Here is a 23,552-nt window from a genome sequence, read left to right on the forward strand (position 1 = left end):
GATGTTAGCAGTTGCTAGGACCCTCGGGCAGGCTAGTGGAATCACCTGTAAATTAACACTCACCCCCAAGAAAAAGATAGGCAAAGTGAGGGTGAGCTGGCAGACAGCCTTCGACTAGCCTTGAGCTCTCAGCCCTGGGTGCTCATTGTGTCCAGAGTTATGGAGAGTTCTAGATGGCTGAGTGCAAAGGGGAGGATAGGGGAGTCTAAAAATAGTCCCCAGGGAGCACTCCTGAGGCCATCATCCCCTGTTTTCTCTGTCTGAGTTGGACAGAGCTGTTGAGTAATGTCATCCTCACAGAGCAGGAGCGAAGATGCTGGTGGGGAGAGCTAGGAAAGGGTCCAGAGAAGAGACCTAGAGGTGATGCAATGGCTGGAGACTAGAGATGGAGGCCCGGTCAAGTGAAGGAACCCAGCACCCCCTGGGCAGCAGAGGTGAGGGAAGAGAGGTGATGGCACCAAAGCACCCTCTGTGGCCGTTTTCTGACCCAGGAGGGTATAGAGTGAAGGCTATGCTGTGGCTGTCATCTTGAGACTAGGCCATGGCATCCTGTGTGCCAGCCTTTCGCAGTAAGGGCTAGGTTTTAGACGGACAGGACACTGGCCCTCTGTGGATTTGAGGGAGGAAGACTGACAGTCACTGCTGCAAACAGATCCCAAAGCCCTCAGAACCCGGAAGAATGACTCATGAGTGGCTTGTTCAAGACAGCTGGCTCTGGGGACAGCTCGGAACAGGTGGAGGCCTGCCTGGTTTCCATCAATTATCCACTGTGACACTGGGTGGTGGAAGAAGGAACGAAGGCAGATTGGGTGGGTAGCAATGACCTTTTGTAGGGGAAAGGACTAATTAGTTCTATCTATGGAACCAGCAGCTTGACATGGGTGGTCATGTTTTGAGAATGGAGCAAGCCTGTGAGCAGCGCTCCCCCATAGCCTGTTTCAGTTCCTGTCTCCAGATTCCTGCCTTGAATTCCTCCTGCCTTGGCTTCCTTTTAGGATGGACTGTAAGCTGTATGCCGAATGGCCAAGTAAACCCCCTCCTCCCCAAGTTGCTTTTGATTAGTGTTTTATCACAATAGAAACCAAACTAGGACACTCACACTGGCCACTGATTCTTGTACTCCCTAAATTCAAAGAAAGCCAGTGGAGGGGTTGACCCTGCCTATGGAGGAGGGCCTGATTTGGAGCATCCCTGTGGTCCTCCCTTAACTTAGAGAAGAAAGATGCGTGCCCCCAAGACCAGATTTTTTTTCCCCTGGGTATCTGATTGCCCCAGCCTGGAATCTGAGCTGATCCATTTTCCACGGGTGAATTAGCGGAACAGTCCAGCCCGGAGAGGGAGCACCCCAGACGCGTCTGTGAATGGGCTTGGAGGAGTGCAGGGCTCAAGTGAGCTGCACAGGGTGGGGAGGGAGGGAGGAGACTGATGGTTAGAGAAACTGACCTTCTCTTGTCTCACTGCCCCAGTCTCAGCCCTCTCTGCTTGGGAACCTGCAGAGAGGCTGGTCTCCTTTCCTGGTGGGAATTTGTTTTGGTGGTAGATTATATTTTCCTGAGATGGTTTGAATTACCTCCACCTCCTTTCATTTAATTAGGTAGAGGCTGGTGTCTATTGTGTCCAGCCCGCCTTCTAGCGTGAATAAATAGTAGCATGTTTGTTTTCTTTTGGGTGGGGTTCATTTTAAAAATGGTGGGTTGGCAAATAGAGGAGAGAGCACGGGGGTCAGGGGCGATTGATTGTGAAGTCATTGGATAAGAGGTGAGAGGCAAAGTTTTACCCCCCTCTGAGCCAGCTCAGTAACTCCTTCTCCTAGATCTTGGCTCTATTTTATACAATGTATTCAGAACCCTTTCTGTTCTCAGTTCTCCCTAGCTCACTGTCTATCTGTCTTTCTTTTCTTTCTTTCTGTACTATCCCTGGGAATCCAGGCACTTCCTCATTCATCACTGCTTGCCCGAGTTTACACCTGCTCATTTGACTGTAGTTTTCCATCTGACCCTTTAGCCCTCTGTCCTGTTTTTCTCTAAATCTTGGCTACCACAAGCAACAGGAAACTTGTTAAATAAGCCACCCTATAGTCTTGCCATAAAATATTATGCAGCCAAGAAAAAGAACTTGGTGAGCCCTGCTATACCAACCCAGAGTTGCTTACCAAGAGACACTAAAAAATAAAAACCCAACAAACAAACAAACAAACACCAAATAGTATAAACCACTTGTATTTAAAAAAAAGCCTTTTAATCTATATACATAGCATCTCTGGAAGCATCTGAAAGCTCTCCGAACCATGATTGTTTTTAAAGAAAGGGACGGTCATGTTGCAGCTGAACCACATCCCCCGTCCTCAGAGCTCAAAGTCAGTAGGGTAGAGTATTTAGAAAGAGAGAGGGAGATCTACACTCACATGTTTTAAACATTTGCACATCTTTATTCTCTTTCTCTCTCTCTCTCTCTCTCTCTCTCTCTGTGTGTGTGTGTGTGTGTGTGTGTGTGTGAGAGAGAGAGAGAGAGAGAGAGAGAGAGAGAGAGAGACTGTGACAGGCATGCATGTGGACATCAAAGGGAAACTTGGGAGTTTGTTGTCTTCTTCCACCATGTGGGTTCTGAATAGAGCCCAGGTTGTCAGGCTTGGCAGTGAGCAGTTTTAACCTCTTGATTCACCTCACTGATCCTTTTTATATTGAACAGACTATTTTTGATGCTATTTGTAATTCTAAATTATTATGGATATATACTGGGTTTGTAAGAAAGGCTGTTTCCTAAGATGAAAATGTGAAATTTGGAAATATGAGACGGTACATGCTTAATCGCTAGGTGAAACAGTGGCGGAGAGCTGGCTTGGAGGACTCAGGCTGACATTACAGTCCCACCAAACAGCCAGTGTACGACTATTGGCAACTGGTTTTATCTTTCCGAACCTCAGTTCCCTCATCTGTGAAGCGGGATAGGAACAGCTGCTCTTCTATGAGGTATGCAAGCTTATACTTTGCCATGAAGACTGTTGGTTAAGAATGTCACTAAATGGACTTTAATGTCTTTACAAAATTCTGCATGAAATTGGAAAAGCACAGATTATTAAAGGCAATTTCAATAGCAAACGTTCCAGTCCTCTGTTTAGAAAGTGGCAGAGTCATGGGATGGCTCTGCATCCGAGGTGGGAGGGAAAGTCCTAGAGGCTGAGTCTTGAGTGATGGAGAGAACCGGTGAGGCTGCACTGTGAGGCTGCTCTCTCTGACCCTGAGCATCACCAAGGGCCTAGTGAGCAAAGGAAGCTTGGAGAACGCAGATGAGGCTGTTAGGAGCAGTCAGCCTGGAGATGTGTCGTCTCCTGGGTGATGAACAGTGATCAAGAGGCTTGTACCAAGCTATTTAGGATCTTGAAGGCTGCAATCAGCACTTCAGAGTACACCATAAGCAGCAGGAGGCACAAAGGTGAAACTAAAGCAATGGTTCTCAACCTGTGGATCATGACCCCTTTGGGGGTTGAACATCCCTTTCACAGGGACTGCCTAAGACCATTGGGAAACACAGATATTTATACTATGATTCATATCAGTTACAAAATCACAGTTACAAAGGAGCAACAAAAATAAATTTATAGTTGGGGGTCACCACAGCATGAGGTACTATCTCAAAACCATTAAGAAGGTTGAGGACCATTGGATTAAAGAAAGCTCTGGGGATTCTAGCATTGTCCCAAATGCCTGCAAACCTAGGGGCACAAACCCACCATTTGTTATGATCCCACGTTCCATGTGTCAGGAATTTGGACTTGCTAGGGTGCAGCTGCAGTGCCTTGTATCTGCTTCCCAGGATCTTGTGGTACCTCAGTGGCCGCATCTGAGCCTCCCTCGGGGCTTTCTCTTCTGGTGTTTACGTGCCTTGCTGGCAAGCAGCTGAGTCTTTGTCTGGGTCTCTCTGTCAGGACACACTGTCCCAGATTTGCCAGGCAAACAGCATGGTGGATGGGCTCTATGGGTAAGGCAGCCAAGAGACTATAAAGCATTTCCTCAAAGAGTTGTAGAAGTCTGGCAGCAGCTTATCTGCAGATCTTCTCATCACAGCAATCACAAGGTCTCGTCTGAGTGGAAGGGGAGGGATCACGCTCTGTAGTCTCTGCTGGGGTAGGTCTACAGTAGAACATGGGACCGTGAGTTCTTAGAACAGACTCTTGATTTTTATAGCTACTAGAGAGTGGGGGAAAGGTTTCCCTGAGGATGTCTGGACTGAGAAGAAAGGAGTGTAGAAGTGAGTAAATGGCTTCAGGAGAAGAAGGTGGGCTCTCCATGCCCAGGTCCTGAGGCAGGATGGAGTCCCAGGGAGAGAGGAACATGGCTATAGAACACAGTGGATGTATTCTATCATTAACCAGATCCCTGCTTTCTCCAGTGTTTGTAACATCTGCTAGACCATACTTCCCATTGAACAAATGAAGCCGAGAGGATGGAACTGAAGCTTCCCTCTCTGGTTCCAGCCACAGGGGTTCACAGGTCCAGTTACAAAGAAGTTGACAGCTGATCCATGAGCCATTCTGTGGCAATTCGGAAGCTAATCTTGGGACCCAAGTGACATACCTACCTTATTACTTCTCCTTGCTGGACTTGGGAGGAATCGAAGAAAGTACTGTAGTCCTCATCACTACGGAAATTAAACAGAGAATATTCATAGCTAGGGAGGTCTTAAAAGGAGAGTCACAGAAGTTGGTCACAGAAGCATGAAGATGTTTTGATATTATTGCTAATAGCAATATATCAGGAGATGCCTGAAGAGAGCTCCCCAGGACATTTGGGTTGAAAAGCGAAATGACTTGGGTGGGTTGCAAAAGTGAGAAAAGATTTCAGGTACTTTCCAAAGCCCAGCAATTTGCACATTTGATTGCCCGTTATACATGGCACCTGACTGGGTCTCTTTAGGAAAAGGTGGTGGTTTTCTACCGCGCCTCCTCCACCAGCAGTCTGCAGCAGAGAGAGGATGCAGTGCTTAAGCATCAGCTCTACATGAGATTATCCTGTTGCCCAACTTGCCTTTTCTGCTGATGGCAATGAAAGGCGCTCAGCTGCTCCGAGCTGCAATTCTTGTTCACTTAGAAACAGCCACAGCACCCAGGAGTTTGCAGTTTTCAACAGCAATGTGATTCACAGATACCCAGCTGATGTAGCCAGCTTGGGTATTGAGCCGTTGTGATGCTCATGGACCGGTTTGCTTGTTCCGGACAAGCACAGGTCTGCATTTGCTGGTGACATTTTCCTGAAGTGTGCTGAGTAGAGAACGGAAGGGTCTTTTCACATTCTGGGACAATGTTTGCTGTGTAGCCCTTCTTCTTTGATGGAGGAGTATTTGAAAGGTCACTACAACTTCTGCCAGGCCTAAAAGGATGAACATACCAATTCTGTGTTTTCTCTTGCCTGGGGAGAGAGTGTCCAACTTTCTCAGCATGTCTGATCAATGCTGCGGCCATTCTCCTCTGATCATCTCTACCGTAGTTTGACACAGAGCGTCTTTCATGTGGTTCCCCTCTTCCAAAATACTCTGTGTTCCATTTGTGATCAGTTCCATGACACTGGGCTTCAGAAGAGACCTCCCCTAGAGACATGCTGGTCCATGGAAACCTGGTAACATGTTCCAGGATCTGAAGGCCCAAATGACCATGGCAATTTGTATTTTCTCAGCCAACCTCAAGCCACACAGGACTCAGATAGGCACCTTTGTTTAAACTCTTCACAAAACCTGAGTTCTTTCCACTGGTAGTTCTGGGCAAAGCTGGGTTCCATCATGACTGTCAGTGCTTTCTCCAGCTCCTCACTCAGGATGTTCACTTGCTCCATTTCCAGGGCTAGTGCCAGGAATACCACCCACATGCCAGAGCACAGGCACTCACAGCTCCCTTAGCAGGGCCACATACTGACACCGGGCCATGCCAGGCTGGCAGTCCCTTAGCACATTTTTACAGGGATAACTTTCAAGCCAGAATAGCAATAAATATTTAATTCACATATAAACAAGTTTACTTTGTTTGCTTAGAATGAAATCAGACCAGTTGGAGGCAGAACTGATGGGCATCTGCTGAAGAGAGAAAAGGAGACAGTGGAAGGAGAGGCTTTCTGGAGCTGCCATTGACTGAGAGCTGGAAAGATGGGGACTGCCTAGCTGGCGGGAAGGATGGGATGCTCTTCCTACTCAGCAGACCAGAGCCCAGTGCACCCAGGAGAACCTTCAGGGCTCTAACGCACCATGAGGAGTCTGTAGCCAGAGGAGTGATGCCCAGATGGAAAATGGGAAAGCAACCTTAATCATACCATTGGCTTGGTTAATTCTGATGATCCTATTTCCATATAAACACACCCTCTGGGACTTTAATATTCAGTATTTTTTAGGGGAAGCATACAGTTCAATCCACTGTCCCATAAAGGAAAGGCATATATGTATAACTGACACATGGCTAGGGGATGTGACCCAGAAAGCTGACAGTGGAAGTGAAAACATCCTAGCTAGGCAGAGCAGCAAAAACAGGAAGACAGGGGAAGACCCCAGACCCAGGAGAAAGAATAGACACTCTTGGGATCCCTACTGGGTGGCAAACAGCGCATTAAGTACTATGTGAACCCTGTATCTGTTAGATGCTGTATGAAAAATTCCACACTGTCATGACTGCCCCATCTTATAGAGAAAACATGAGTTAGGAAGCAACTGTCACGATGTGAGGCCACAGCATGGCTCCATGGTGGCGATAAGAATCCACACCAGTGCCCATGTCTGGTGATTTGCCTACAGAAACGGAGTGATGCTAAAGAGACTCACGTGTGGGAGTGTTTGGAAGACCAGGCATGCATCTAGCTGTGCCCAATACCATCCCAAAGTGATGGAACCCTACTCCATTTGAGAAAGCTGGCCTGTGAATCTCCAGGGAAGGTTGCTAACAGCCATGGTGGCTGAGACTGAGAGATGGTAGTTCATTGTTGAACTTGCCTTCCTCAAAGTCCTTGTATAGGGAAAGCCTTTATCTCATGAGAAAAGCTCCTATTTTCTACATGGCCATGACTTTAAGGGAACTGGGAGGACCAGGAAGTCCTGACTCAAATGCTCCTGTGCGTTGTCCAGGTGTCCGTCCCCATCTATTGGCCCCAACTTCCTTAAAAATACTTAGTGAAATGAATGCACAATTCAAGCACCTTTTGGATGTGCTAAAAGGTGGTCTCTCTGCCTCAGGATTTAGATGTAAAATATTCCCCCAGGCCTCATGTATTGAAGTCTTGTTCTCCAACGCAGTGTTCGGAAGTGGGAATTCTGGGAATTGACTGGATCTTGAGGGTACTGATTTAATGGATTAATCCACTGATGCGTTCACAATTGAGTGGCATCATTGCAAGGTGATAGAAACGAGGAGGCAGGGCTGAGTTGGAAGAAATACATCACAGGATAAGACATTTGGTCGTTTATCAGCTTGACTGGTTCGAGACGCACCTAGGAGACACACCTTTGGGTGAATTGTTCCTGAGAGCTTCCCAGAGAGAATTAACTGAGGTAAAAAATAAAAATCACTCTGAATGTGGGTAGTATTTTCCATAGACTGGAGACTCAGAATAAACAAACAAACAAACAAATAAATAGAAAAGGGGAAAAAGCCAGCTGACCACCAGCATTCATTTCTTCTGCTTCTTGACTGTGGGGGACATTAGCAGCTGCCTCACAGTTTTGCCACTCCAGTTAGGCTGTAAGAATTTCTGCTGCCATGCCTTCCCTGCCAAGTGATGGACCTGTATCCTCAATTATGAGCCAAAATATACTTCCTTCCTTAAGTCGCTTTTGTCAGGCATTCTGCCACTAAACTAAGAAAAGTACCCTTGAAGGACCTCCCTTGTCTCCGGCAACCCCTACCTTTGTGTCACTTCCTGAAGGACAAGAAGGAAGAGCCAGGCATGGTGGTGCACACCAGGAAGCCAGCAGCTCTCCTCTGTTCCATCCTTCTGTTCTGATGCCTTGCCCTAGGCTCAGCTCAATGGAGCCAGCTGAGCACAGACCAAAAACTATGTGAACTCCTCCTGTGTGTGTGTGTGTGTGGGGGAGCTAAAAGCTATCTTCCTTTAGATTGTTGTTCTTAGTTATTTTTTGTCACTGCAATGAAAAACTGCAAGTAACACACACACTGTTTCAACTCAGCCCCTCCCACTTCTCGGCTGTGTGTCAGATTGGCCCCTTAGTTTTCTCCTGTAGACACAGCATAATAATTCACTCACAGGTGTTAATGAGGCCACAGATATGTCTGTTAATATTAGAGTGCTGTGTATATGCAAGTTATGAACCAGATCAGTACATTTAGGACTCTCCAAAGAGCTAAGTAAGACAGTTATATCTCAGTCATTCTTTCTCTCCCAGATAGAAACCCTCCAGATCTCAACCTTTCTAATGCTGCGACCCTGTAATACAGTTCTGCATATTGTAATGACCCCAACCATAAAATTATTGTCGTTGCTACTTCATAACTGTAATTTTGCTACCGTTATGAACAATAATGTATATATCTATATATCTATCTATATATATATCTATGTTTTCAGTGGTCTTAGGTGACCTCTATGGAAAAGTTACTCGATCCTCAAAGGGGTTGTGACCCATAGGTTGGGAACTATTGCTCTAGACGGAAAAATGTTCCCAACCGTCTGTTTTGTATAGGATGAGAAGGAAAGGGTGATTGTTACATTTTTATTTCTTAGGATTCATTTTATGTTTTAGTTATGTGTATGCCTGTGTGTGTACGTGTGTGTGTGTGTGTGTGTGTGTGTGTGTGTGACTACACATGTGGCAGGTGTTCAAAGAGGCTTGAAGAGGGCATCCAAACTGGAGATACAGGTTATGAGCTGCCTCATGTGGGTGCTGGGAACTGAACTCAGGTCCTTCGCAAGAGCATCAATTGCTCTTGACCACTGAAACCAGCCCTGATTTTTTACATTTTTAAACCATTGACAAGAATGATATCTTATGGCACATGGAAATAATATGAAATTTGAATCTTCATGCCTATAAATAGCAAGTGTTATTAGAATGCACCCAGGCACACTGGTTGATGCCCGTGGGTACTTCTGCCCCTGGTTCTTTACCATATGTAGTTTCTTCTGTTTACTGCCCCAGAATAACAAAACCAGACTATTGCAACTCCCAGGGAACCCCAGTCCTGTGGCATCGCATGGGCTGTGCCCATGGCTCTTAGATGGTTGGGCCTTTGAGTTCCTGTAGACCTGGCTTCTAAGAGGTCACCAAGCAGATCTGCTCTTCCCTAGGCAGTGCTGACAAAACCCTTGAGAGAGAGAGCCCTTGTGCCTAAGGCAAAGATAAAGTCCTGGCCCCTTAGGATAGCTGCAGCTGTTGAGTCCAGAGCCACAAATCCCACCCTGCCTGTCTGCACTGGAGCTATTGAAGTTGCCTGTGTGTCAGCTGGCAGAGGGCTTTGCCTGCTGACAGGTCTCCCATTTAAATATAATCACCTTTTTATATCTGTGGAGCTCTTTGAATGCCTCTCCCCACCCAGAGCTTTCCCCGATGATTGAAAAGAGCTAATCCAACAAATGGCATTATCTCCTCTGAATGGACCCCGTTTATCACCTGGGCAAACCCAGAAACTTCAACCCCAAGCTTCTCTTTGTTGTAGCAACAGGTGCTCCGGAAGGGAGTGCGGGTGGGCGGGGAAGGATGTGCTTAGCACCGGAATGGGGCAAGGAGAAGGAGGCTGTGGAATGCTCTTTAGGGGAGACCTTTAGAAGGGGAGTCAGCTTCACTGTGCCAGAATGGGCTGGAACGGAGTCCCAGCAGCACTCAGGGTGACAGGTGACAGATACAACGGATCTTACAGTATTCTGGAAAGTGTTCCATGGCTGAACTGAGTGTCCTAGAAAATTTATTCTCCCCCCCCCCCCCGAATACACCAAGGGAACAAAAAATTTAAAGGGAAGTTTGATTTTTCTGTTTTCAAATTCTTTATGTGAGTATCATTATGGCTTAAGCCAGTTTAGTGACCAGAAAAGAAAGAAATTAAAAAAAAAAAAGGAGGAATAGACAGGCATGGTGGAACACATCTGTAATTCCAGCACTTGGGAGGTAGAGGCAGGAGAATCAGGGGTTCAAGACCAGCGTGGGCTAAGTGAGATCCTGTTTCAAAAATAAACCCACAAAAAGTCAGAAGAAAAAAAAAGAAGCAATGAAATAAAAAGAAAGGGAGAAGGAAGATGGTCGAAAGAGGGGGAAATAAATGCATGAATGAATGAGTTCATTGAACTTTTTTGGTGAGGGGTGTGCTGGGGATTGAAACCAGGACTTTGTGCATGCAAGACAAATGCTCTACCACTCCAGTGTGACCTCCATGGCTTTCTAGTTACTTTATTTACAGTGTTCCCCCCCCCCCCCCCGAGGGAAGTTGTGTTGTTCTTGAGAGACAGGACCAGCCACAAGCAGAACTGCTATAAAGACCTGAGACTCAAAGGGAACTGTTAGCTTTTGTAACCAAGCCAAAGGTGATTAGAGGAGCGCTGGCTTTGGGGACAAATGTGGACACAGAAGGGACAGAAGGGTAGGATTCACTGCTTCTCATGTTGTTTTTACCCATCTTCTCTTTCTCGGATGTTCACTGAGGGTGTCCTTGACAACAAAGGGACAATCTGACATCTTTACCTCAGGGAAGACCTGCCCTTTTCTCTTGAAGTTGAGTTCAGAAAGCCTCGAGAAAGCATTGGCCTCCCTTGGCTCATGTGCTCATCCTGTAGTCTGGGAAACAGAATTTTGTAGCTAGTAGCTTCCAGGAGAATACAACTGGTATAGAAGTGGAAGTAGGTGGAGGTAGTCCCAGCAGTTAGAATAAGAGACACCCATCTAAGCCTTCCTTTTGTTTTAAATAGCTTTTCTCTAGGCTTAATTCTGTCCCGAGACACATAGGGGCAGTGCGAGCCATCTTCCTTCCATGCTACCATCTTCCATTCCTTGTTCAAAATGTATCTCCACACTGGGACTGCCTAAAAGGAGAAGCAGAGAGGTAGGGGCTGGGTCCAGAGTGTACTGCCTCCTACATCTCTCATAGATCAAGAACCTTCATCATCATCATCTTCTTCTTCTCCTTCAACAAATGCCACCAGTGACTTAGCCCTTTCTTTTATAGAAAGTTGTATGCATTGACTATACCAGGCCCAACCTTTGAGCATTGTGTTGGTCTGCTGTCCACTACTGTGACAAAATATCCGAGGAAGAAAAATCATCTTAAAAGAAAGAAAGGTTTATTTTGGTTCACAGTTTCAGAGGTTTTAGTCCATGAGTTGGTTGGCTCCATTAGTTTTCAGCCCATGGCCAGGAATGTGTGCTAGAGAAAAAATGTCACTCCCTGAGGAGTTCAAGGAAGTTGGGTACTAAGATCCCCTTCCAGGACCTACAAACACCCTCTTACTTCCTTCTCCTATACCCACCTCCTAAAGATTGTACCACTTCCCTGAGGCCCCACAGGCTGATAAAGGACTTAAATTCAAAATGCTAGCAAACATCTATGCAAGGTACACCTAGAACAGACAGAGAATACCTGCTCAGCTCTTGCTGTTCATGTATGAATGTGCATTAACTTGGCAGACTGTGTCTGTTTAACCTTACAGCTCTGGGGCATTTTTATCTTACCTTCTGGTGAGGATGCTAAGAGGGAGCTTTTTACAGATTTCAAGGTGTTACTCTTATTTTATTTTATGTTTTTTTTTTTTTTTTTTGAGAGGTGGACTCAAGAATTAGACATTTCCAAGGCAAAAACTTATGAATCTCCAATGGTAGATTCCCATGCCTGCTTGGAGAAATTCTTGAGACTTTAGAAGATTTTGAAAATCTTGAACTGAGCAAAAGGACCAGGTTTTGTCTGATCCACCCTTGTCTTGGTCAACAGGCTTGAGTCTCCTCTGTGTCTTATAAGGGAATCTGGCAATTTCAAACAACCGACGGGAAAGAAATACACGCCCAAATAAGGAAATATGAACACATACGAATGAAATGGAAGCAAGAAAGGAATTATGAGGAAGGGAGTCTAGAGGGAAGAGAAGGGGAGCAAGAGAAGGTAACTGGGGTGTACCTGTCATAAGAGCAGAAGGGTGGGAAGTGGCAGCAAAGTTTGAGGGATAAGTAAGAAAATGTAATGGTGTCTTCTGTGCATAAACATATCACAGTGAAGAAACCCATTTCTTTGTTACAAATAAACTTGAGTTTTTAAGTGATTTTTTTTTTTTTTTTTTTTAAAGCAGGGTTTCTCTGCCTAAGCCAAGCCGACCTTGAACTTGTAATCTTCCTGTTCTCACCTTTTGAGTGCACCGGATTACAGCCGTGTTCCTCACGCCCCCTCAGTGTCGGGAATCCACTGTGCAGCCCCTCCCCCAGCACCGAAGTGGACTTTCCGACCCCTCAGTGCCAATGCCCATTTCATTGGTACCAGCTAGTTAGGTTGCATCCGCGGCAGAGTGTGGGGATAAAAGGGATGGGTGGGCGTGCTGGCAAAGCTGTCCAGAGTCTCTGGGTTTCTTTCCTAAGACCGGTTCTCATGCCCAAAGCAGTCTTGTGGCTCAGCCCATGGGACCATAGGGCTCTGATTCCAGTTTCTCTTTTCTTTGCCTTCAGGACTCCGGAGCTCTGGTCTTGGGGGGGGGTGGGAGGGGGAGGGTTGTGTGTATGTAGCCTGGGAGTATAGAGTGTGGCGAGGGCTGCGGGAAGGAGACTGGGGTGGGTGCTAATATTTTCCAGCTCTTTCTCTAAAGTGTCTGCCCTCCTTTAATAGACACGGAAGTGAGCCAGCCGCTGACTGTGCTGGCTGCGAGATTGGCTATGGCTTACATCATCGGCGCAGCCAGACTGGGGACAGGATGGGGGAGGTGGGGAAGAAACCGAGTAGGGTTTAATCCAACCTCCTCCCCCCCGCCCCCTCCCCCGAGTGAACTGATGGACAAAGGCAGTGGCGATCAGGTAACTTTTTTCCCAAGCAAATGCCTTGGGGAGGTGGAGGAGAGCCAGGGAGTGACATTAGTACACGCATGGGGTCCTTCTTACTTGCTTCGTTCGCCCTCTGCTAACGTCTGGGGTCCATTGCATGGCACTCCCTGCACCTCTGTTCTGCGAGCTCTTGTTGAGACTATACCATGAGTGACACTGAGTGGCCCTATGTCTTGGGAAAGACACTGCAGAGATTGGCTTCTGCATGAGGAACCTCCCCAGTGGTTGAAAATGCGTGACAATATTCCTTTATCGTTGCCCAGGAGTTTGAACAGCAGTATCAAGGCCTGTGGAGTTGCACGGAACATCTCTGACCCTGGCTGGGTGGGCTTATGTGCTATGGGCTGGCTAGTGGTGGGTCATTTGGCTGGACAACAGCAGCCTGGTTCCATTTATTCACTCTACCCCATATATATTCACTTATCCTCCCTCGGGAGAATTTGGGTATGTCCATATGGCAGGGGTAAGGCTTCTAGAAGGTGAAAGGCATGGCTGCTTTGGACTATACTCTATTGCTCAAGAAAACTACAAAGCAGCCTGGATGGGAGAAGATGCTCCATATCTTTGTGTGCGTGTGTGTGTCTATGTCTTCATGTTTATGTGTGCACATAGTTTGTAGGTGTGAATGTGTATGCATGTGTGTGTGTGTGTGTGTGTGTGTACCCACAGAGGCCAGAAATCGACAGTAGGTATCTTATTCCCACACTTTATTTTTTTGAGGCAAGGTCTGTCACTAAACCTGAAGGTCAATAATTCAGCTAGCTTGGCTGGACAAAAGGCCCCAGGAACCTCCCTGCTTCTGCCCCCACTGTACCTTTCTGTTCTTGGCTCTTTACATGGGTGCTGGGGATCACACTCAGGTCCTCATTTTAATGAGGTGAGCATTCTACAGGATGAGCTGTCTCAGCTGCTTCACAACTGTTTGCTATCAGCGCTGCTGGCTTCATCAGGCAGGCAGTGAAAAAGCTCCAACTGGCCTGACCCAGCTTCTTTACCAATCTCTAGGTAGCATTTTCATCCTGTCTCTTTTTTCCTCTTGGGCTCTTTTCCCACTGTGATTTCTGAGGGATATGAGTCTATGATAGCCAAGAAGGAAAGTATAAGTAGCATTTCCTATTATTGCATTGCTAATGGAAAAAAAAATCAGTCTGTTCCTCTTATTTTGTGGTGGCCCCCACAGACTATGTTATCCTTCATCTGTGGAGTCCATGTACATGGCACAACATTGTGTGTAGACACGAAATAAGCACGCACATACGTACATCCGTGAGATCTCCATATACAAGCTGATACAAAGCCTGCATTTCAAAGACTGCCTGTACTCACCAGCACACCTGAGTCAGGCACAGAGGAAAAGCCTTCTCTAGCCAACAGATGCCCACCTGAAGATACTTGCGTGAAACTGGGCACAGGGTGGGTGGTTGATAAATTGCTGCCAGTAAATATCAGAAGAAACTGTAGGTTCGGTGGAGGTCCATCCTCTGTCATCTTGGTGAGGTGGCATAATGCTCAAAGGAGTCTAGCTCCTGGACTGTGATGGATGTATTAAAAGGATCACTCAGTTCTGCCTCTGTCAGAACTGAGGTAATGGGCAGGATCTCAAAGGTGGCCGGGACTCAAACCCACTGCTGATGCTGCCCTTTGTGGTCCTAGATCTTGGGTTTTGCTTTTTCTGTAACTCATAGGGAAGTAGGTAGAATGAGGTTTCTCAATAAATAATGACAAATAAACCAAGAGAAACAAATAAACAATAATTACTAGTCTATCAAATCATACTAAAGGATCTAATTACGATGCAGTGAAGAAAATGAAAAGGATAGGGAGGTGGAAGATACAGAAACCATATAGGTAGAGGGGTCAAAGGGATGAACTTTTATTAATAGCAACAACAACAACAACAACAACAACAAAACAAGCTTATCCTTTTATCCTTCTGATCAACATTTTTTTTTTTTTTTTAATTTTAGAAAATCCAAGAGGGAGGGCTGTGGATCATTCACCTGCAAATATTTCAACAGCCTCTGCTGCCCGGTTCATTTGGTTTGTTTATTCATTTGTTTTTTGTTTTGTTTTGTTTTTTTTTTTTTTTTTTTTTTTTGACACAGCGTTTCTCTTTGGAATCCCAGCTCTCCTGGAACTCACTATATAGACCAGGCTGGCCTCAAACCTGCTGAATGCTGGGATTAAAGGCATGCACCACCATGCCTGATCTGTCTGATTTGTCTGTATCTATCTTGTAAGGACACCAACAGCGCCAGCGGCAGAACCCAGGATGCCAAGATACATAACCTGATTTCATTTAGTCATCAGCCAAGGTCTTCTGAAGCCAAGAGGTGGGCATCTGCTGGCTGGAGGGGGCTTTTCCTCTGTGCCTGGCTCAGATATCCTGGGGAGCACAGGCGGTCTTTGAAATGCAGACTTTGTATCGCTTTGCATATGGAAACTTCATGAATGTATGTGTGAGTATGCTTATTGTGTGTCTACACGCAATGCTGTGCCATCAAGGTGGCTGTGCTTCCCTCCATGCAGGAGATGGGATCTAGGCCTTGGCAGGAAGTGAGTGTGCGTGTGGAATTGAGTCACAGTAGGCTCAGAATCTGGGCTCCAGCATTTGAAGGCCTATCACCTGCAAGGCTCATTATAGAAGAGACCAGGTGCTTGGAGTGTGCCCAAAGCAATGCCGACTGCACTGTCATGAGTTTGAAAAATATTCCTGTGAGCGATATAAATAAAGGCTCTGAGACTGGAGCCAGGGTTTTAGAAAGCCATCCTTAAATGCAGGGTGATTTACAGTCCCTGCTGTCCCTTCCCATGGGTGACTCAGCTCTCTAGCCCAGTAGGCCCAGCCTGATCCAGTAACCTTCAGGCTTGGCTGAAAGGAGAGAGCAGAAGCTGGTCTCAAGGACCCCAATGATCTAACCAACTCGGTTACCAGTTGAGGTTTTGCTAGTGTTTTTGCCTCTGTTCCCTCTGGAGAATCTCTAGCTGAGACATGGATGAACAGACCCTGTATCAAGAGACAGGATCTCAGGCATTCCCTTCTGGTTGGCCCTCAGAAGCCTGTTATATGCCTTTGAGATCACGAGGGATCCTTCCGTCCTCAGAATAGAGTGGCTCAAATCCCATTCCCTCTGTTCTCCAGTGTCCTGCGGCCATAGCACTCAGCCTTGGGAATAACAATGGCAGGACAAAGTCTTGCAAAAGTACAGTGTTTCTCACTTTCAGATGTTTGGGCCAATAGGAAAAGTAGAAACGAAAGCAATTTTTATTTTGGATGAAGGAATAATTACCTGAAGTCTGGAGAGATGGCTCACTGGTTAAAAAACTCTAACTGCTCTTTCAGAGAATCCAGGTTTGATTCAAGCCAGCAGATTACAACAGTGTGTAGCTACAGTTCCAGGGGATCTGACTCTCTCTCTCTCTGGTCTCTGTGGGTACCAGTCATGCATGTGACACATAGACATACATGCAGGCAGAACCACCATACACATAGAATAAATAATAATAATAATAATAATAATAATAATAAAGCCACCCAAGTCTAGTGTCTCAAATGGCTGAACAGGGGGTCAGATAGCAATGGGCTTAAACCTGGCAATAAAGGTATTGTGGGAGCTGGTAAGCTGGACATAGAGATAGATATTGGATTCTCCTGTCTCCATCTGACTATGTCTGCTTTTTTTCAACATGTCTTTGCCAGACTCTCCAGACAACACTGAGGGACAGATGAAGGTTCAGAGGGTGTGAGGGTTGGGGGAGGAAATCAAATGGTTCTTTTTTTTTTCCCATTTGGTTCTTTTCTTCTTTAAGACTCCCAGGGTTGTGTAGAGCTTTGCCTAAGCTGGATATCTTCTAGCCACATGCCTTACCCCAGCTTGGAGCTCAGCCGTGTTTTTATGCCAAGGCCCATATACCTGGCTGTCCGAGCATAGGGAAAAAAAAAATCCATCATCCAGGGTTGTTTTAAAAATAGTGTAGCTCTTTGATTAAATGGCTAAACAGCCCTGAATCAAGCTTTCTCCTCTTTAGCCTGTGATTTGTACAACTGACCTAATTTTAGTACAGGGCTCTAAATATAATAGATATGCAATTTTTGTTGAGTAGATAAACAATTCCTTAAATTGGTAATGAAGTATCTTCATTCAACATGCGTTGATTAAGCCCAGGTATGTGTGTATGTAGATATGTGTGCTCCTGCAAATGTACGTCCGCAAAACCTTTTCCTGCTATAACACTGCGACCTATACATGTTGTTATAAGCTGATACTAATACAAAACATGTAGAGACACATATACACATGTACATACCTCACATGTAATTGCCCTGGCCTGGTTTTTCTAGATTTCAAGAACTTCCTCTAGACACGGGTCCAGGCTTTCGGATTTCTAATCCTCTACTGCGTCCTTCTGATTCTCATACTGCCAGGAGATTGGGATATCTTCCATCTGATGTTCTGAAACACTCCTAACCAAACTGTACCCTTTCTGAGTGACCAAAATAAGCCTGACTAATCTGTTCACGGGTGTGCATTGATGGTATCTGTAGGACGGACAGATTTAGAAACCCTGCATGTTATGGGAGGAAACTGACCAGCAGATATAAGAAGATTTGTGTAGATATGAAGTAGCCATGTCACCACTCCTCATTTTTAATCGACGGAGAGTAACTGCTTCATAAGAGGTGCAGACAAAGCTCCACAAGCCTGTCAGGCAGGACCGTGACCCTGGAGGTGGTGCTGAGGCTGGACCAAACTGATCTTTCTGCAGCTGACTAACTGCCGCACTTAGGGCCGTACAGTTTGGCTCAGCTTCCAGCAGTTTCTTCCTTTTGAAATCTACATACTGCATTGAAATTCATAGACCTGGCAGGCTGTGCCTTCTGTTAATGCTGTCTAAAATTTCAGCTACCAGGCAGAAGAACTCCAGGCCCACCAGCCCCCTCCTTTGCTTTCAAAGATGCAGGAAGGTTGTTTGGTAGAAGTCTAGTCTTGGGGCTCTGTTTTCCCTTCCAGACTGAGAGCTGTCCCTTTTGTCTGGCTGCAAAATTAACCTTGGGCACCCCACACTGTGCATGCTTACCCCACCCCACAGAGTTTATTCCTGAACATTAAGGACACTGCCTGGGGTTCAACAGCGTCTCCCACAGTCCAAAGTTTCCATCCCGCTGGTTAGGGCTGGAAGGAAGACAAGTACACACGAGTATTCTGTTGCTCAAACAAAAAGGACTGTGTGCATGCACATGGACTGATGGCTTCTGGCCAACACGACATAATTGTGACCTGACAGACTTGTAAGATGGCCTGCTCACGTGTATCCCAGCCTAGGCCGAGGTCACAGTACACATGACAAGCCTGGGAAAAGGAAAGTCTGGTGTAAGAAAATTTAAATGAGTGGGGAACAGGAGATAGGAGAAGGAGCAGCCAAGGGGTCGGGGTGGGAAAGAGACACACACACAGAGAGAGAGAGAGAGAGAGAGGCGCAGAGAGAGACAGAGAGAGACAGAGGAGAGAGAGAGATCTCTGGGACCACCCCCAACTTCCCTAAGTCAGAGTTGCGCACAGCGTGGGGCAGCCCAGGACAGCTGCCGCTGCACTGCCCATGCCCTGTAATAAGAGCTGGTGCTTGCCGAAGCTTCCTGACAGCTGTGGAGATAAGAGGGTAGGGCTTTAGCCTCTAAAGATTGGATGACCTGTGTTGGCGCCCATCTGGGGTGGGGGTGGGGGAAGCTGAGTCCATAAATTTCTGGATGGGAGTGGAGGGGGGAAGAGGCCAGGTGCCAGCCACTGCTCACGGCGACAGGCTTGGGGAGCTCTCTATTAAACCTGCATGTGTTCCCACACAGCTTCCGTTCTGAGTGGGTTCCTTCATAAAGGTCAGGGGAGGTAAGAGGAATTATGTGTTTCCTTAGACCGTTTCTCCTCGCCATTTACCTCTGGAACCAGAAAAACAAACAAACAAACAAAACAACTCACACACGTCGAGGCTCTGTGTGAGGCAGAGGTCTAGATCTGTCAGCAAACCCATCTTTCTGCTCAGAGGGCATCTCCCCTCACTCCTGCCCCAGGCCTCCCTTTCGAGGGTAGCCTGTCTCTCTGCCCACCTGCGTCTCCTCAGCCCTAGTAGGCAGGGCCAGGATTTGTTTCTGCTCATCTCCCCTGTATACCCCAAGAGACCAGTACACAACTCTGCCTGCCTGTTTTTTTAAACAGCCTCAATCCACAGGTTCCCCCACACAGCAAAATACAGTGTGGGGACCCCACTCTGAAGCTTATATTCTGCTCCTTTCAAATAGCTCTCTCTCTCTCCTTCCCTCTCTCTCTCCCTCCCTCCCTCCCTCCCTCCCTCCCTCCCTCTTTTCCTTCCTTCCTTCCTTCCTTCCTTCCTTTCTTCCTTCCTGTACTGGGGATTGAACCCAGGACCTCAAAGATGTTAAGCAAGTACTGCTGAGCTCAATTTCTTTCTTTCTTTCTTTCTTTCTTTCTTTCTTTCTTTCTTTCTTTCTTTCTTTCTTTCTTTCTTTCTTCCTTCCTTCCTTCCTTCCTTCCTTCCTTCCTTCCTTCCTTCCTTCTCTCTCTCTCTCTCTCTCTCTCTCTCTCTCTCTCTCTCTGTCTTTCTTTTTTAAAGAGGGAAGTTGTCCATGCTAGTTTTCAACTCCCACTATTGTCCAGGTAGCCTTGAACTTGTTATCCTTCTGTCTTAACCACTCTTCCTGGGCCATGGTCCCTGGTCCTGGGTGTAGAGATACATCGTGTCCTGGTTTGCAGTGTTCGCACCTCTCATGAGATTTGCACGTGGTTTAGACTGTTCTTTCTCGGTCTCCTTCTCCCTGCCTCTTTGGCAAGGAGGAGGGGAGGCTTAGCTCATGCTGGTGCCCGTCTGTGTGTACTCAGGCTGCACGCCAGACTACTGAGACTGTCCCTGTCCCCTTTCTAATGGCATGGCAGCCTTGACAAAAATGGAGACAGAGATCCTGGAAACTTGGCTGAGTTTGCTCAGCAGCTGCCCCAGACAGACCACAAAGTATGGGGAAAGACAACAAAACCAGAGGCACTGACAGTTAGAGATCTGAGTTCAAGACTATGCAGGACCACTTAGTAAATGTGGGACCCCAGGCAGCTTCCTCATCACTTGAAATAGGAGTAATGAAAACGGCATGCTTCTTGAGATGGATGCAAGCACTGTGGCCACAGCAGGGGAGGAAGATGAGTGGCAAATTAGTTTGTAGATGGTTCGTGGTGGGTGGTTAGCAAAAAGAGGAAAGGAGGAAGGGAGAACTCAAAGAACCAACTTCTCAGAAAACCTCCACTTTTCCAGGTTCTGGAAATGGAAGTTAATTAGATATAAGGGCTCTCGAGTTTGTGTTCTGGTTCCAAGTCTGTGCTTCCATTTTGCTGGTCCCCCGCTGATGAAGATTCACTTTCTTTTTCTCCCCCTTGACCGTAGTCTCAAGGAGCAACTATGCTAGTGCCCAACGTACATTCGTTTTCAAAGAGGTATTGGCTTGTGTTTCATGTGAGCCCTCCCACGTCGTGCTCCAACCCCATGCTAACTTCCTGCCCCCTTCCCCCAACTTCCCAATCTTCCTTGGTACCTACCACATGGGAAGCCTTTGTCAGACCTCCCCTGAACCGGTAACACTGTCCATTAAAAGTCACTTCCAAGGCTATCCTTTTCCCAGAGTGGCCTGCATAGGTCACTGAACCCTTCTGGAGTCCCAGGCTCCTCTCTGTATGGAATACATCTGGATTTACATCTGGCTTGTTGGAATGTGGTGGGGGAAATATTTATCCCTCACTATAATTAGGGACAGCTCTTCTGTCACCTTTCTTCCTTACAATAGTCTCCCCCTCTTTGTTCTTGGGAGCAATCGCTCTCCATTCTGCTTCTTGTTTTGCTTCTCCCTCAAGCAAAGCCTGGCCTTAGGGTGGGATACTCTCCCCAGCCTTCATTTCCTCACTACCACCAGGCCTGCCACACCCTGCCCAACCTGTTCAGATCTGTGCTTTATTAAATGTTGGAGAAGCTGTACAGCTCTCAGAACTGTATTACTGTATGACACAGTCCTGCCAGCACCCCCCCCCCCAATGTATAACTTTCCTTTTGGGACCACTACTAGGAGCTCTGTTGGGTGTTTGTGTACAGGCATTTGTGGATGCTCAGGGGTGTGTGTGTGTGCGCGCGCGCGTATGTGTGTGTGTCTATGGAGGTCAGAGGATGGCCTTGGGTATCTTTTCTCAGACACTTTCTACCTTATAAAAATGATTTTGAGACAGGATTCCTCAGTAGCCTGGAGCTTAGCAAGTAGGGTAGTTGGGTGACTAACAAGTCTCAGGGATCTGACTGTTTCAGCCTCTTCAGTGCTGGGATTATAGGTACATACCACCCTACCTGGCTTTTTAAAACATGGGTTCTGGGGATTGAACTCAGGTCCTTGTGCTTGCAAGGCAAATACTTTACCAAGCGATCTATCACACATCTCCCCCTCCTCCCCCCAGCCCAATGCATTTATGTACTAACTGAAGGGCTGCTGGTAAGTAAACAAACACTTTGAAACACTTGCATGGCGAATGCTTGGCAGGAAAACAATTGAGCAGAGCAGTGACTCATCTAAAGAAAGGCAGAGGTAGTGTGCAGATCTGCTCACTGAATGGAGACCACTCCTCGCAAGTATTTGCTGTCCATAGCAATGACAGGATGATGCAATGTTTATTCAGATTTTTTTCACTCATGGAGTAGTACACTGTCCACAATACAAGCCACTACTTCCCTCACTCTTGCTGCGTTTTCTTTCCCATCCTGTTCCTGGTTGTGAACCAACACACCCTTAGGAAAGTTGCAGACGGCCCGAGGATTTCTGCCGTAAGTCGCTGTTTCTTCAAATGCCTCCCCCAGTTCAGAAGTGTGCTGTGTTTTTTAAGCATTCTCTTTCTATGATGAGGCTTTTGCTGCCAGAGGGGCCACCACCATCTGGTTTGCTGAGCCATTCTCTTCTTCCTCCTTTCACGTGTTTGTCTGCTTTCTCTCCGGTGTATCCTCCTGCTGTTGGCTGGATGCCCACCGTGTGAGCAGGCTTGCAAGGTGGGTGGAGCGGGACCTGGCACCAGGCAGCCATGGGGTGGAGCACCCTCTTGCTTGGATTCTCCATAGCATGGCTGTGGCTGTAATCATCGATGTCTGGCCTACTGGATGCTAAGAACATCTCTTAGCGGGAGTTGACTGGGGGATGTAGCCAAGAAATGGTCAACGGAGAATAGTCGATCTCTGGAGGTCTACCACGTGCATCAACTGATGGCTTTGACCCCGGGCCTGGGAAAGCAGCAGCAAATTTTCTTAGCAGTGGCTCCCATATGTGAGGGTGCAGAAAATCACCAAGATATCTTCACTTTTTATTTTTATTTTTTTTATAATATATTCATTATATACATTGAAAAATATGGAACGCTTCACGAATTTGCATGTCACCCTTGTGCAGGGGCCATGCTAATCTCTGTATCGTTCCAATTTTAGTATCTGTGCTGCCGAAGTGAGTGCCAAGGTGTTTTCTTTAAAAAAAGGTCAATTGATAGTTCTCCCCATTCCTTATAGATTCTGATTCAGTAGGTCAGGGGAGGGGCCTAGAAACTGCTCTTTAACAGCTTGGGTGTGAGGCCCCAACCATAATTGTGAACACGTGAGGATATCTCTTGTTCACCTGATTAGGGTTCATGACAAGGCTGGTCTCCTCACCATAATTACCCACAACCCTTCTGTCCAAGCATGGTCTCAAAGTGTTTCTTTACGGCCAAGGGTAGAGCCAGTGGTGCATGGGTTGGATAAAGCTGGCCGCTTCTTCTCATTCATGTCAGAACACTTGAAGGAAAGCAAATCTCTGAGCAAACTCAGACCCGAGGCTGCTGAGTAATCATTCAGAGTCACAAAGTCACAGTTACAGCCACACACACTGTTAGCTGAAAGTTTTCTCTCTGTCCTAGCAGAGAAGATTCATTCTAGGCAGAAACTACACAAAGTCAAGAACCGTTTACCCTGGTCATCAGTACCAGGAAACAAGAAATGCTCGTGGCCAGTGTTGAGACATAAAGCGGCTTAGGAGTCTATTCCGCAGTGTCCACACCAGACATGTTCAGGGTCATACCTACTTTGTGTCCTCTTCAAAACCCTCAGCTAGTCTACATACTGGGGCTGTCTTTAGTTTTACAGAAAGAACTCTTCATTCTTCATTCTAATAAAGAAGTCACCAACTTTACTGGTGGTCAAAGGTGTCATGAAAGGACTTGACTTTTGACCTAGGAGGCCACTCTCTGAACCCTCATTGAACTGCCCCTGAACTCACAGTTTTGCCTGGCTTCCTTCTGGCTCAGCTCTTCCCTCAGTACCTTCCTAGCTCCTGGGACAATTAGGAATCTCAAGATTCCAGACTCCTAGAGGTACGGGTAATACACACCGATTTCAAGGTCACTGGAGACTGACTCAGCGTGGGAGAAGGAGTCCCCATATTAGCAGGCCCACTAGAGGACCTGCTGTCCGTGGCCCCGGGCCTCCTTTTGGGAAGATCTGTTACAACT

The 23,552-nt window shown here is 46.7% G+C and overlaps 1 non-coding gene and 1 pseudogene across 1 annotated transcript; both read right to left on the reverse strand.

Moving 5' to 3' along the window:
• Window positions 1-4,364: 4,364 nt before the first annotated feature.
• LOC110562038 (exportin-5-like) lies at window positions 4,365-5,858 on the reverse strand (annotated as a pseudogene).
• Window positions 5,859-22,417: 16,559 nt separating this feature from the next.
• LOC132648179 (U6 spliceosomal RNA) lies at window positions 22,418-22,521 on the reverse strand. Its single transcript, XR_009586556.1, has one exon. It is a non-coding gene; the product is annotated as a U6 spliceosomal RNA (small nuclear RNA).
• Between the last annotated feature and the right edge of the window lie 1,031 nt (window positions 22,522-23,552).

Source organism: Meriones unguiculatus, chromosome 15 (genome assembly GCF_030254825.1).
Source record: "Meriones unguiculatus strain TT.TT164.6M chromosome 15, Bangor_MerUng_6.1, whole genome shotgun sequence".
In the NCBI taxonomy this organism is placed as follows: Eukaryota; Metazoa; Chordata; class Mammalia; order Rodentia; family Muridae; genus Meriones; species Meriones unguiculatus.